General features: G+C 34.6%; 1 pseudogene; it reads right to left on the bottom strand.

Annotated features, from left to right (window-relative positions):
• Positions 1–328: 328 nt before the first annotated feature.
• Positions 329–446, bottom strand: LOC147829906 (U2 spliceosomal RNA; annotated as a pseudogene).
• Between the last annotated feature and the right edge of the window lie 12,384 nt (positions 447–12,830).

The following is a 12,830-nucleotide window of genomic DNA, read 5'->3' as shown; positions in this document are numbered from 1 at the left end:
GGAATGGAATATTGTCATACTCATTATGCTCTCTATCTCTGAACATATCAATAAAGGAGGAAAAGAATTCCTGCATCATCCATTATCATCAAAGCTCTAGTCCTCATATTTCCTTGTATATCAACCTCTTTGATGCCACCTTCCAAACTTGACCCATTTCAGAATTACTTTCACAACTGTACTGATCAGTCATCAACAAAACATTTCTTAAGTTTATTTATGAACTTTTCATTTCTTTTTTTTGTAGGTTTATCTTCATTTTTATTCAGTAAAAACTTGTAACAAAGAGTAGTAAATAATAAAGAACATAGCCTTTTTGGTTAAATAAGTGAGGTTTAATTTTTTAAAACATATCCTTATTTTACTAGTTTGTAAATTAATTTCACCATTTAAACTGATAAGAACAGATACTACACTTGATCTTAGCCAAAAGGCCAGGAAGCAATGTAATTTCACCATTTAAAGGAATGGTTTAATAGACTCACACCAACCTTTTGATGAAGAGATTTTACTATCCCTTATTTACTATGGGCAAATTTGATGAAATATTTGAACTGCCACATATAAAAAATATATATTTTTTTGGTACTAGTGATTGAACTTGGATCCTTGCACTTGGGCAGCAGGAGGCGAATCCACTGAGCTAAATACCCAGCCCCTAAAAAAAAAATTTATTTAGTCATATTCTAGAAATATCAAACATTGAGTTCATTTGCCTCTAACCTTGTGCTATAAGAATTATATAAGCATGAGCTACTTTTTAAAGAAAGAATAACTTTGGCAGTGTAGTAAATACACATTAGTTGAACTCAATTTGGGGATGAAAAGTGACAATTAGAATTTTAAGTGATTTATTATTTTCCCCTTCTTTTGAAGGGTGGCATGAGGCTTACATGTTCTTGAGCAAAGAATATCTAACACTGTTTACAGGTGAACTGGAATCTTGCAACTCCAATATAAAATAAGAATTCTGTAGTGTTTTTCCATCACTAAAAACAGATAAATTTATAACTAGTTCTCAGTATTTGTTTGTGTGTTTTAATTAAAGTCTATGGGTACATTTTAGGTATACCTAATGATCACTTTCATCACAAGGAATTTGTACCTGTACATGATATATCTTGATTCTTATTTTTTCCCATTCCCCTTCCCTTCCTTCAATCTCTTTGTACTTACAAAAGCTTTGTTCCCATTTTTTCCTTCTTTCCTCATTTTTTCCTTTCCTCTGCCCCCTCCCTAGTACCTTTACCTATTTGAACATTTTCTTCCCATTTCCTAATATCTATTATACATTTTGGTCCTCATTTACACTTTCAGTTTCTCTCACCAGAGAAACAATGCAGTATTTACACATGTGTGTCCCATTTATTTCACCTAAGAGTATGGCCTCAACATGCATCCATTTAGCTATAAATGTCTCAAATTTATCTTTCTTTATGGGTAAGTAGTACTGCTTTATCCATTCATTGGTTGATGTGCATTTGGGCTGTTTCCAAGATTTAGCTATTACAAATTGTGATGCTATAAACATGGTTGTGTGTATATTGCTGTGGTATGATGATTTTAACTCTTTTGGGAAGATATCAAGAAGTGGAATAGCTGGATCAAATGGAACTTCTAAGTTTTAGTTTTTTGAGGAATCTCCACATTGATTTCCACAGTGGTTGCACCAGTCTATACTCCCACCAGCAGTGGAGCAAGGCTCCTCTTTCCCCACAGCCCCGCCAGCATTTGTTATTGGTTGATTTCTTGATAGCAGCCATTCTTTCTGGGGTGAGGTGGAATCTCAGCATTGTTTTTATTTACATTTCTCGAATGACCAGTGATGTTGAACATTTTTCATATATTTATTTGCTGTTTCTACATCTTCATCTGAGAAGTGTCTATTCACTTCAGATGCCTATTTTTTTATTAGGTCTTTAAATTTGGGAGGTCTGAATTTTTGAATTCTTTATACATTGTAGATAAAGTCCTTTGTCTGAGGAATAGCTAGTAAAACATTTTCCCCACACTGTGGGTTGTATCTTCACTCTGTTGGTGATTTCTTTTGCTGTGCAAAAGCTTTTTAATGAGATGATATCCCAGTTGTGGATTCTTTGTGATAGCTCTTGTGCAGTTGAGGTTTTGTTCATGAAGTTTGCCTACACCTATGTCTCCAAGAGTTCTACCTAATCTATCTTCCAGCAGATTTAGTGTATCTGTCTTTAATATTTAGATCTTTGATCTATTTCTATTTTAGTTTAGTGCATGGTTAAAGATTCATTTCTTCTTCTAGTTAAAATCAGTTTAAATCAATTCTAATTCCTTGTATCTAAATTTTTCCACCTAACACCTTCTTCCTTCCCAACTCATCTATTTTTTCTTCAATTTTAATAACTAATTTAGCCAAGAGGTACATCTATTAATCCTCACTCCATGTCATTGTCCCTACATGTCTCATGCATGTTCTTTTTTCCTTTTACATCCATGAAAAACCACATATCATCAGGAGTCACTCTTGTATTTTTTGTTACCTTCACCATTTCCCTCTTCACAGTGGTGCCTGACAAAATTAGAACTATGCATAAGTCTAATTAAGCCTATTTCTTGGTACTTTTTTTTCATAAAATCTCTTCAAACATTGCTTATGTTTAATAGCTCAAATTTCTCTTTTTTCTCTCTCTAAACCATAAGAAAATTTGGGTTCACTTTACCAAAATACTTACGTTTAAAGTAACCACTAAACGTAATAGTGCTAAATCCCATGATCAATCTACCTTTTCATTTATCAGTGACATTTGATATAATTATTTACTCTATTCCCCCAAATTCTTTCACCATTTGGTTTCCAATACTCCTAGGTTTCACACTATTTCACTGGATTTCTTTCTCAGTCCACATTGCAGGTAGAGGCCTACAATATGAGTCTATGGACCATTACTTTTCTCTTTCTACATTCAAGCCCTTAATAATTATGTAATCTCATTTATTATGAGGTAATTTTTCAGTGTATAGTTTTCTAAGTTGTTTCCAGCCTAGATTTCTCTCTTCATTCCTTCTATATACAAAACTTTGTTGCTATCCACCCTTTTATGGCTAGTAGATGCCTTAGACTAAACATGTCCAAAATTCAAACCTATATTTCCATCTTCTGTAGATGTGCTCCTACCATTATTCCAATCACTGCAAATTGAAACATCATCTTTCTATGTAACTATATGAGAAATTTTGAAGTTTTTATATTTCTCTTCCACCTCACAGCTAATCTATCAGTATTAATGCATGTTCTAGCTCAAAACTTTAACCATTCTCTAACCAATTCTCACGCTACTGTTGCTGCTGCTGATGTCATCCATCCTAGATTTTTGTATCACCTTATGTGTCTCTCTGTTAACTTTCTTGACATTGTTCTGTGCATTTTTAATGGAGCATCCAGAACAATTTTTTTAAACAAATAAACCACATGATGTCATTCCTCTCCTCAAATCTCTCCAGTGACTTCCCTCAAGATTAAACCAAGTTAGAGCTGGGGATTTAGCTCAGTGGTTTCAACGCCTGCTATGCAAGCGCAAGGACCCGAGTTCGATCCCCGGTACCAAAAAAAAAAAAAAAAAAAAAAAATTAAACCAAGTTCTTTACAGGGATCTACATGGTGCCACATTATACCAGTTAGGGTTCACTAGAGGAATAAAATATGTGTATATATTGTAATATATACATATATTATATATAATATTATATGATGATTATATATTATATGATTATTTATAAGTATATAAAGGATTTACAAAGTAGTCTTACAATAGGAGTCAGAGGTAGAAGAATGCAAAGTGGTCAGCTGTGTGTGGGCAAGTCCAAGGATTCAGTAGAAGGTCTGTGTTGGAAGCCTGAAGAAACAAATATTCAAAAGTAATGGTGAAGATGAGGGCTCATCTGAAGAAGCGAAAAGAGCAGACTTCTTTCTGTTTGACTACAAGACTATTGGTTGGTGCCCCCACATCCAGGATGGGCCTTCTTTTTTGAGTTTGTGAAATCAGTCATTTCAGTTGTATAAAGCAATCATTCACAGACATCCAGAACTGTCCCATATGTGTTTCTTAATCCACTCAAGTTGACCCCACAATAAATTATCAAAGATCTACCTATGACTACCAGTCTCCATTCCTATTGCTCCAATCCAAATTCACTCTGTTGCAGTCACCTCACATGCATATTATACTTCTGAGTCTTTGACCTCCCCCTTCTTCCTGAAATGTCCTTACCAGAGTATCTGAGTTTATGAGGTATGATTAAAATATACACTGAATATTTAAATTTTTTAAATTTATTACAATAAAAGGTACCTTGCCATTAGTTCCACCGCAAAATACTCCTCCTTTTCATTCTATTATTCTTACAACTTTCTGAAGCAGTTCTGGAAATCTTATGTTATGAGTGGTTTTATGAAGTGCAATTAAAAAACAAAAGGCAAAAAACAAACAAAAAAACAGTGAATGATGCTCCCAAGTGCTAACTGAAGTAAGGACAGGCTTGAAAAAATATTACAGAGTATTCTCACCCACTTTACTTACTGGATGTGACACCATACTACTACTGGTTTTCCCCAAAGTCAGAAAATCCATGAAAGGTAAACAATTTGAATTGCTTAAAGACATTGAGTTATCCCTGATAGTGCAACTGAAGTCACTCATGAAACTTCCAGAACTGTTTCAGAAAGTGACAAGAATGATGGCATAAGTAATTTCACAGTAGAGGGGGTATTTTGAAGGGATGTTAATGGCAATGTGTCTTTTATTGTAATTTTTAAAAATGTAAATATTGACGATATTTTTTAATTACACCTCATACTCCCTCAAGTTCTTCAGAGAATCAGTGAGGCTTCCTTGTCTAGCTACATAAAATAGCACAGTGCTTTATTTCCTACTGTACTCCCTACCCCTTTAGTTTGCTTTATACTCTTTCACAACACTATCCAATAAATGACACTCTATTTATTTATATTTTTATTATCTGTCTTCTCATTCTTTTTTATTTATTTATTTTTGATACCAGGGATCAAACTCGGGTCCTTGCACTTGCTGGGCATGCGGCAGCACCACTGAGCTAAATCCCCAGCCCTTATCTGCCTTCTCATTCTAACCCTTCTTAAAGATATAGGTCCATAATAGAAAGAATTCATGGCTCTATTCTCTGCTCCTGACACTTAGTAGGTCCTGTATCCTACTCACTTCATGAATAAATGAATAAACATAGTATGTGTTCAATTATTACTAAATGAATAAATTAATCTTTTTCTCTTGTGAGTTCCAGTAACACTTAAGGTCTGTAGCATGTTAAACTTTATAAAATTATTTTTATAAAAAGCTGCTATAAACTCTTCAGATGTAGAGCCTGAATTTTAGATTTCTTCTTAGATTATACATAGTGCGTTAGTCATGCTCAATTCCTGCCGTGTTCACAAAATAGTGCATATGTATTAAAATAGTAATTTATAATATGTATCTAAAAGCTCCAAGAAAATGCAGTAAATTTGCTGTAACACTTCTCTTTTTTTTAATCTGATTTTTAAAATCCAAGTCTGCTAAGAAATAATAACGCTAGGAAATCTTGTATTATCTATGTTGTCCTATCACCCAGACAGTACTTATCATTAATGAAACATAGAAGAATAACTGAAGTAGAGAGAGAGTGAGAGAGACAGAGAGATAGAGAGACAGACAGACAGAGAGATGGAAGCCATAGATGGAATTTCCATTAAATAGACAAAGCTTTTGGATTTACCCCAAGGTACTGCTGAGTAATAAAAGATAATGTAATAGATTGAAATATCTTGAACTTCCTTTCAGTTAGAATATTCAATTCAACTGGAATAAGATAATGCAGACTTCAAAAAGAATTAAGGAGTACTTTAGACCTTCAATAATTTGGCACCTGACCAGAGATATAATATTACAAGATTGAATATGTGCTCTTCCAATACAATCAGATTTTTTAAAAGGGATCTTAAAGTGTTTATTTTCTTTATTTCTCTGTAAAAGGATCTTTTGCTTATTTTGTCCATTTGTGAATTTTATATACCTTCTGTCAATAAAAATTTACCTAATATTTGACCCAGTACTTTTTTACTACAATTTACATCATCACTTAATAGAGACATACAGTACCTTATTTTACTTACTGTACTTAAATATTTTACTTAAAGACATGTGTGAATTCAATTTCTAATCTCTTCTCCAAGCTAAACTATGTCATTTAGTTTATCATTTCATCACAGAATTTTCTTTCTAAATGTGACAATTTCCTGAAGTTTCTATTTTTCTCTTCCTTAAATTCCTAGAAATTTAGCAGCAAATAATTGGAAACGTTATTTCAAAGGTTTTAAATGGTACAAAATGGAGGCAGAATGAGTTCTATCTTACTAGATAGGATACGAGGACAAGCGTGTACAATTTACTACTATTTCAACTATTGATTAATGCTGACTTGGGCAAAGTACTTGTAAGGCTGAGCCTTAATTTCTCCAAACTGAAAAAAATAGGAAATCATTCTACTTTCGCTAATGGAGCCATTGACTGAAGTTAGGATAACACGTCAAGAAATCTAAAATATTTTGTAACTATTTATTGTAATATTTTCTGTTAACCATGGACAAAAAGAAAATTTGGACCCTTAAAGAAAAGCTACAAGAATTTTTTTTTTGGTACTGGGGATCAAACTCGGGTCCTTGAGCTTGCGAGGCAGGCGACGGAACCACTGGGCTAAATCCCCGGTCCTAGGAATTTTTAACATATTAATATTAACTGAAAATACCAATTTTTTGTATTTAATAGTTGAAAAGTATTTCATAAAATATGACTCTTTGAACTGATTTATTGAGAAATATATAATTTTTAAATGCATATTGTATTGTTCTACTATTCATTAAAGACAGTAATAGAAAGCAAAGGGGAAATTTTTAAAAAGAGGTAGCTGCTATTTTTAGTTTAAATTCTTTGCCCATTCAAAATGTGACTGCATTCTGAAAGTGTAGAATTAAATTAAAAGGGTATGTATTCAGCAGGGTGCAAGAGAAATTAGAAAAAAAAATCTTACATAATCGATGTTTTCTGCCTGATTTCCTTCTCAGCATGTGAAAAATGTAATAAACAAATGTGATACAGATATGCATGGAGATTGGAATTTCCCTTTCACAGACTCTCTGACAAAATCAACACATATAACCTTTATATTTAGATATTTAGTTGCTACTTAATATAGTATTGAAGCGAAGCATTTTATCTTATGTTTTGCCCCCATCTCAAGGAATCTGAAGTTTAAAACCTCATTTCCCAAAATATTTCCTAAATAATGACACTATAAAGAAATTAATCCTCAAGCAAATATGTGAAGCCTTTGAAATTTATTGACTTATAGTATATGGAAACTATAATACAGAATTTATAAATCTTCAGTCTACAGCATAAAGCTAGTAGTCTTACACAGAGCTGAAATGAACATGGACCCACTGATTTTCTTTTTTTTTTTAATTAGTCTTATTGGTACATTTAGGTATACAATATACTGACATGCATCATTGGAAAAGTACACCTTTATGTAATCTCTCGTGGTTCTTATATTTTCCCCATTCCCCAACAGTCCCTTCAACCCCTCCATCCCTCCCCATTCACAAAGAATTTGTTTACATTTTTTCATTCTCATATTAATTCCATTCCCTTCTTTCCTTTTCCCTAGCCCTTCCACTTCCCCTTCCCCTTTGCCCCTTTTCTTCCTATTTCACATTATCTATTATACCTTTTAGTCCTTATTTACACTTTAACCTTCTCACACTAGAAAATCTATTCAGTATTTACACGTGTCCTATTTATCTCACTTAAGATTATTGCCACAATGTGCATGAATATAGCTATACATGTCTCTAATATTCCATTTTTTATGGCTCAGTAGTACTTCATTTTATTAAAAAACTCACATTTTCTTTATCTAGTTTCAGTTGATGGCCAATTGGGGTGCTTCCAAGTTTTAGCTATTACAAACTGTGCTGCTACGAACATGGGTGCACATATATCACTGTGGTATGATTCTTTTAATTCTTTAGGAAAGATACCCAGCAGGGGAATAGCTGGTCAAATGGGACTTCCACTCCTAGTTCTTTGATACATCTCCATACTGATTTCCACAGTGGTTGCACCAGTCTACACTCCCAGCAGCAGTGGAGCAGGGTTCCTCTTTCCCCACAGCCCTGCCAGCGTTTGTTATTGGTTGATTTCTTGATAGCAGCCATTCTTTCTGGAGTGAGGTGGTATCTCAATGTTGTTTTCATTTGCATCTCTCCAATGACCAATGATGTAGAACATTTTTTCACATGTTTATTTGCCATTTCTACTTCTTTGTCTGAGAAATGTCTGTTCATTTCAGATGCCCATTTTTGGATTGGTTCTTTAAATTTGGGAAGTCTGTTTTTTTAAGTTCTTTATAGATTTGAGATAGTAGACCTTTGTCTGAGTAACAGCAGGTGAAGATTTTTTTCCCACATTGTGGGTTGTCTCTTCACACTGCTGGTGGTTTCACTCGTTGTGCAGAGGCTTTTTAATAAGAAGACATCTCACTTGTTGACTGTTTGTGCTAGTTACTGGACAAGTGAGATTTTGTTCATAAAATCTTTTCTTACACCAATCTCTTCAAGAGTTCTACCTAACCTCTATTCCAGCCGGTTCAGCATTTCTGTTTTAATATTTAGATCTTTAATCCATTTTGATTTTAGTTTAGTGCATGGTAAGAGATATAGGTCTAGTTTTAATCTTTGGCAAATTGAAAGTCAATTTTTCCAGCACCATTTATTAAAGAGGCTATCTTTCCTCCAGTGAGGGTGTTTGGTTCCTTTGTCTAGGATGAGGTGGCCGGGTGTGTCTGGCATTGTTTCTGCATCTTCTAATCTGTTCCACTGGTCCTCAGGTTTGTTTCTTTGCCAGTACCATGCTGTTTTTATCACAGTAGCTTTATAGGATAGTTTCAAGTTGGGGGTTGTGATACCCCCTGCCATGTTTCTATTGTCTAGGATTGCTTTTGCTATTCTCAATGTCTTCTGGTTCCAAATGAATTTTTGGATTATTTTCTCAAGGTCTTTGAAGTATGCTGCTGGAATTTCAATTGGGATTGCATTCAATCTATGTAGCAGTTTTGGAAGTATGGCCATTTTCACTATGTTGATCCTTCCTATCCAGGAACAAGGGATGTCTTTCCATTTTCTGATATCATCTTCAATCTCTCCTTTCAGAGTGCTATAGTTTTCAGACAAGAGGTCTTTGATTTCTTTTGTTAGGTTGATTCCTAGGTATTTCAGTTTTTTGGATGCTATTGTGAAAGGAATTATTTGCCCTATTTCTCTCTCAGTGAGTCTGTTGTTTGTGTAGAGGAAAGTTATTGATTTTTGTGTGTGGACCTTGTATCCAGCTACTTTACTGAATTTGTTTATTAAGTCTAGAAGACTTTTGGTGTAGTTCTTGGGGTCTTCTACATAGAGTATCATGTCATCTACAAATAATGACAATTTGACTTCTTCATTTCTGATCTTTATTCCTTTTATTTCTTTCTCTTGTCTAATTGCTGTAGCTAATGTTTCCAAAACTATATTGAACAAGAGTGGTGATAGTGGACATCCTTATCTTGTCCTTGATTTTAGTGTGAAGAATTTCAGTTTTTGACCATTTAGTATGATATTGGCTGTTGGTTTTTCATAGATTTCTTTTATCAGATTGAGGTAGAGACCATCTATTCCAATTTTTTGGAGGGTTTTTATCATAAATAGATGTTGGATTTTGTCAAATGTTCTTTCTGCATCTATTGAGATGATCATATGGTTTTTGTCCTTGGTTCTATTGATATAGTGCATTACATTATTGATTTCCATATGTTGAACCATCCCTGCATCCCTGGGATGAATCCCACTTGGGCATGGTGTATGATCTTCTTGATGATCTTCTGTATTCTATTTGCCAGTATCTTATTAAGGATTTTTGCATCAATGTTCATTAGTGAGATTGGCCTATAGGTCTCTTTTTCGGTTGGATCTGATGCTTGCTTCCAGGAATGAATTCAGGAGTGTTGCTTCCCTTTCAATTTCATTGAAGAGTTTAAACAGTAGTGGCAGCAGTTCCTCTCTAAATGTCTTGTAGAATTCAGCAGTGAACCCTTAAGGACTTGGACTTTTTTTAGTTGGTAAATTTTTAATTACATTTTCTATTTCATTGATTGATACTTCATTTAGAAATTTTAGGTCTTCTTCATTCAACTTTGGTAATTCATACTTATCTAGGAATCTGTCCATTTCTTTTGTGTTTTCCATCTTATTGGCATATAGTTCCTCAAAGTAGGTATTGATGATCCTCTGGATTTCATCTGAGTCCATTGTAATTTCATCCTTTTCATTCCTAATTGCATGGATTTGGGCCTTTTCTTTCCTTTTTCTGATAAGGTTGGCTAAGGTTTTGTCAATTTTGCTTATTCTTTCAAAGAACCCACTCTTGGCTTCATTGATTTTTTGTACCATTCTGTTAGTCTCCATTGCATTGCTTTCTGCTCTGATCTTTATAATTTCCTCCCTCTATGAGCTTTGGGTTTGTCCTGCTGTTCTTTTTTTAGAAGCTTGAGATTCACCATAAGTTTGTTTAATTGGGCTCACTCTGTTTTCCTAATATGAGTATTCACTTCTATGAATTTCTCTTGTAGCACTGCTTTCATTGTATCCCATAGATTCCAGTGGTTTTCTTGGCATTGTCATTTAATTGTAGGAACTGTCTCATTTCATCTTTAATTTCCTCTGTGACCCGTTGGTTATTCAGAAATGTGTTGTTTAATTTCCATGCGTTTATGAAATTCTTGCAGTTTCTTTTACTATTAATCTCAAATTTCTTTGCACTATGGTCTGATAATATATGGGGGATAACTTCAATTCCTTTGCACTTACTTAAACATGTTCTATGAACGAGTATGTGGTCTATTTTGGAGAATGACCCATGTGCAGCTGAAAAGAATGTGTATTCTGATTTTGTTTGGTGGAACACTCTGTAAACATCTGTTGAGTTCATATGTTCAAGAGTTTGATAGAGTTCTAGTATTTCAATGCTTATTTTTTGTCCAGTTGATTTGTTTGTGACAGAGAGGTATTGAGGTCCCCCACTACTAATGTATTAGTGCTTATTTAATTTTTCATGTCCACTAGTATTTGTTTTATATACTAGGGCACACTAGTGTTTGGTGCATATATATTTATGATTATCATCTCTTCCTGTTGGATTGTTCCCTTTACAAAGATGCAGTGTCCTTCTTTGTCTCTCTCAATCAGTGCTGGTTAGAAATCCACTCGATCTGCAAAGAGGATAGCTATTCCTGCTTTTTGCAGGGTTCCTGTAACATGGAGCATTGTTTTCTACCCTTTAACTGTCAGCCTATGAGTTTCTTTTTGAGTTAAGTGTGTTTCTTGTATGCAGCATATTGTTGGATTTTGCTTCTTGACCCATTCTGCCAGTCTATTTCTTTTGATTGGTGAATTGAGACCATTAACATTGATGGTTATAACTGAAACATATTGACTTGTCATTGCCATGACTTTTTCTTTTTGTTGGGTTCTCCCCCTTTACATTTAATTTCTTGTCATGCCAGATGGGTTCATTCTGCTTTGCTTTCTGGGGTTGTGATCCTCAATGTCTGTTCCTAGGATACTGTGTAAAATTCTTTGGAGTGCTGGTTTGGTATCCACGAAGTTCCTAAGGTGCTCTTTGTCATGAAAGTATCTTATTTCTCCATCCATTTTGAAAGATAGTTTTGCAGAGTACATCAATCTGGGTTGGAGGCTGTTTTCCTTTAGAGCTTGAAATACTTCACTCCAAGCTCTTGTTGCCTTGATGGTTTGTGTTGAGAAGTCTGCTGTGATTCTGATGGGCTTTCCTTTGTATGTGATTTGTTTCTTTTCTCTGCTTGTATAATTTTGTTCTTCTGTATGGTTTCTGGAATCTTAACTATTATATACCTATGTTGAGATTTTTTTTGATCAAGCCTAGTTGGAATTCTTTATGCCTCACTTATCTGTATGTCAAGTTCTTTTCCCCTGCTTAGGAAATTTTCTGCCATCACTTCTGTGAATAGTTTTTTTTATGTCATCTGCACTCTCTCCTGTTTCTTTATTGACTCTGATCAGTTTTATGTTATTCTTCTTTGCATCATCTAGCAGCTGCTGAATTGATTTCTCATGGTCCCTTACTATTTTAAAGAGATTTTTCTTTTTCTGGTCACTAATTGCAATCTTATCTTCTATATATAAAATTCTGTCCTCACATTGGATCAGTCTGCTGCTTAAACTTTCAATGGAGTTTTTAATCTCCTGGAAATCTGTTTGTATCTGTTTTATGGATTCCATCTGTTTCCTATGTTGGGATTCCATCATGTTCCTCAGCTCCTCTGTTTTTTTAATCTGTGTTCTCTCTAGACTTATTTATCATGCCTTGCATTATTGGCACAATCTCTGTTGCTATCTGAGAAATTATTTCCGATTTCTTTTTTTCCAGATCCTCTTTCTTTGCCAGTGCAGGGAGTCCAGGTGGTTGAGTATCATAGTGTTTCATCTCGTTTCCCTTTGGGTTGCTTTAGGTGATCTGGAAGTCTGTTTTTGAAACTTTTTTATGTGTCTTCTCATTTCAACTGTGGGGGGGCGGGCAGGGGTGGAGTGTGCTGCTGGTGCCTGTGTGGCTCACCTCCTTGGCTCTGGGTTGTAGTTCTGCTTCTTGGCACTGGGTGCAGTGGTATGGCAACCCAGAAAGCTCACCTCCTTGGCCCAGAGCCACTGATTTTGTATGGTG

Source organism: Heterocephalus glaber, unplaced genomic scaffold, assembly GCF_053883595.1.
Source record: "Heterocephalus glaber isolate CG9 unplaced genomic scaffold, H.glaber_assembly_v1.0 deba00000347, whole genome shotgun sequence".
NCBI lineage: Eukaryota > Metazoa > Chordata > Mammalia > Rodentia > Bathyergidae > Heterocephalus > Heterocephalus glaber.
Note: the sequence above shows the minus strand (reverse complement) of the source record. Positions and strands in the feature narration are given on the sequence as shown.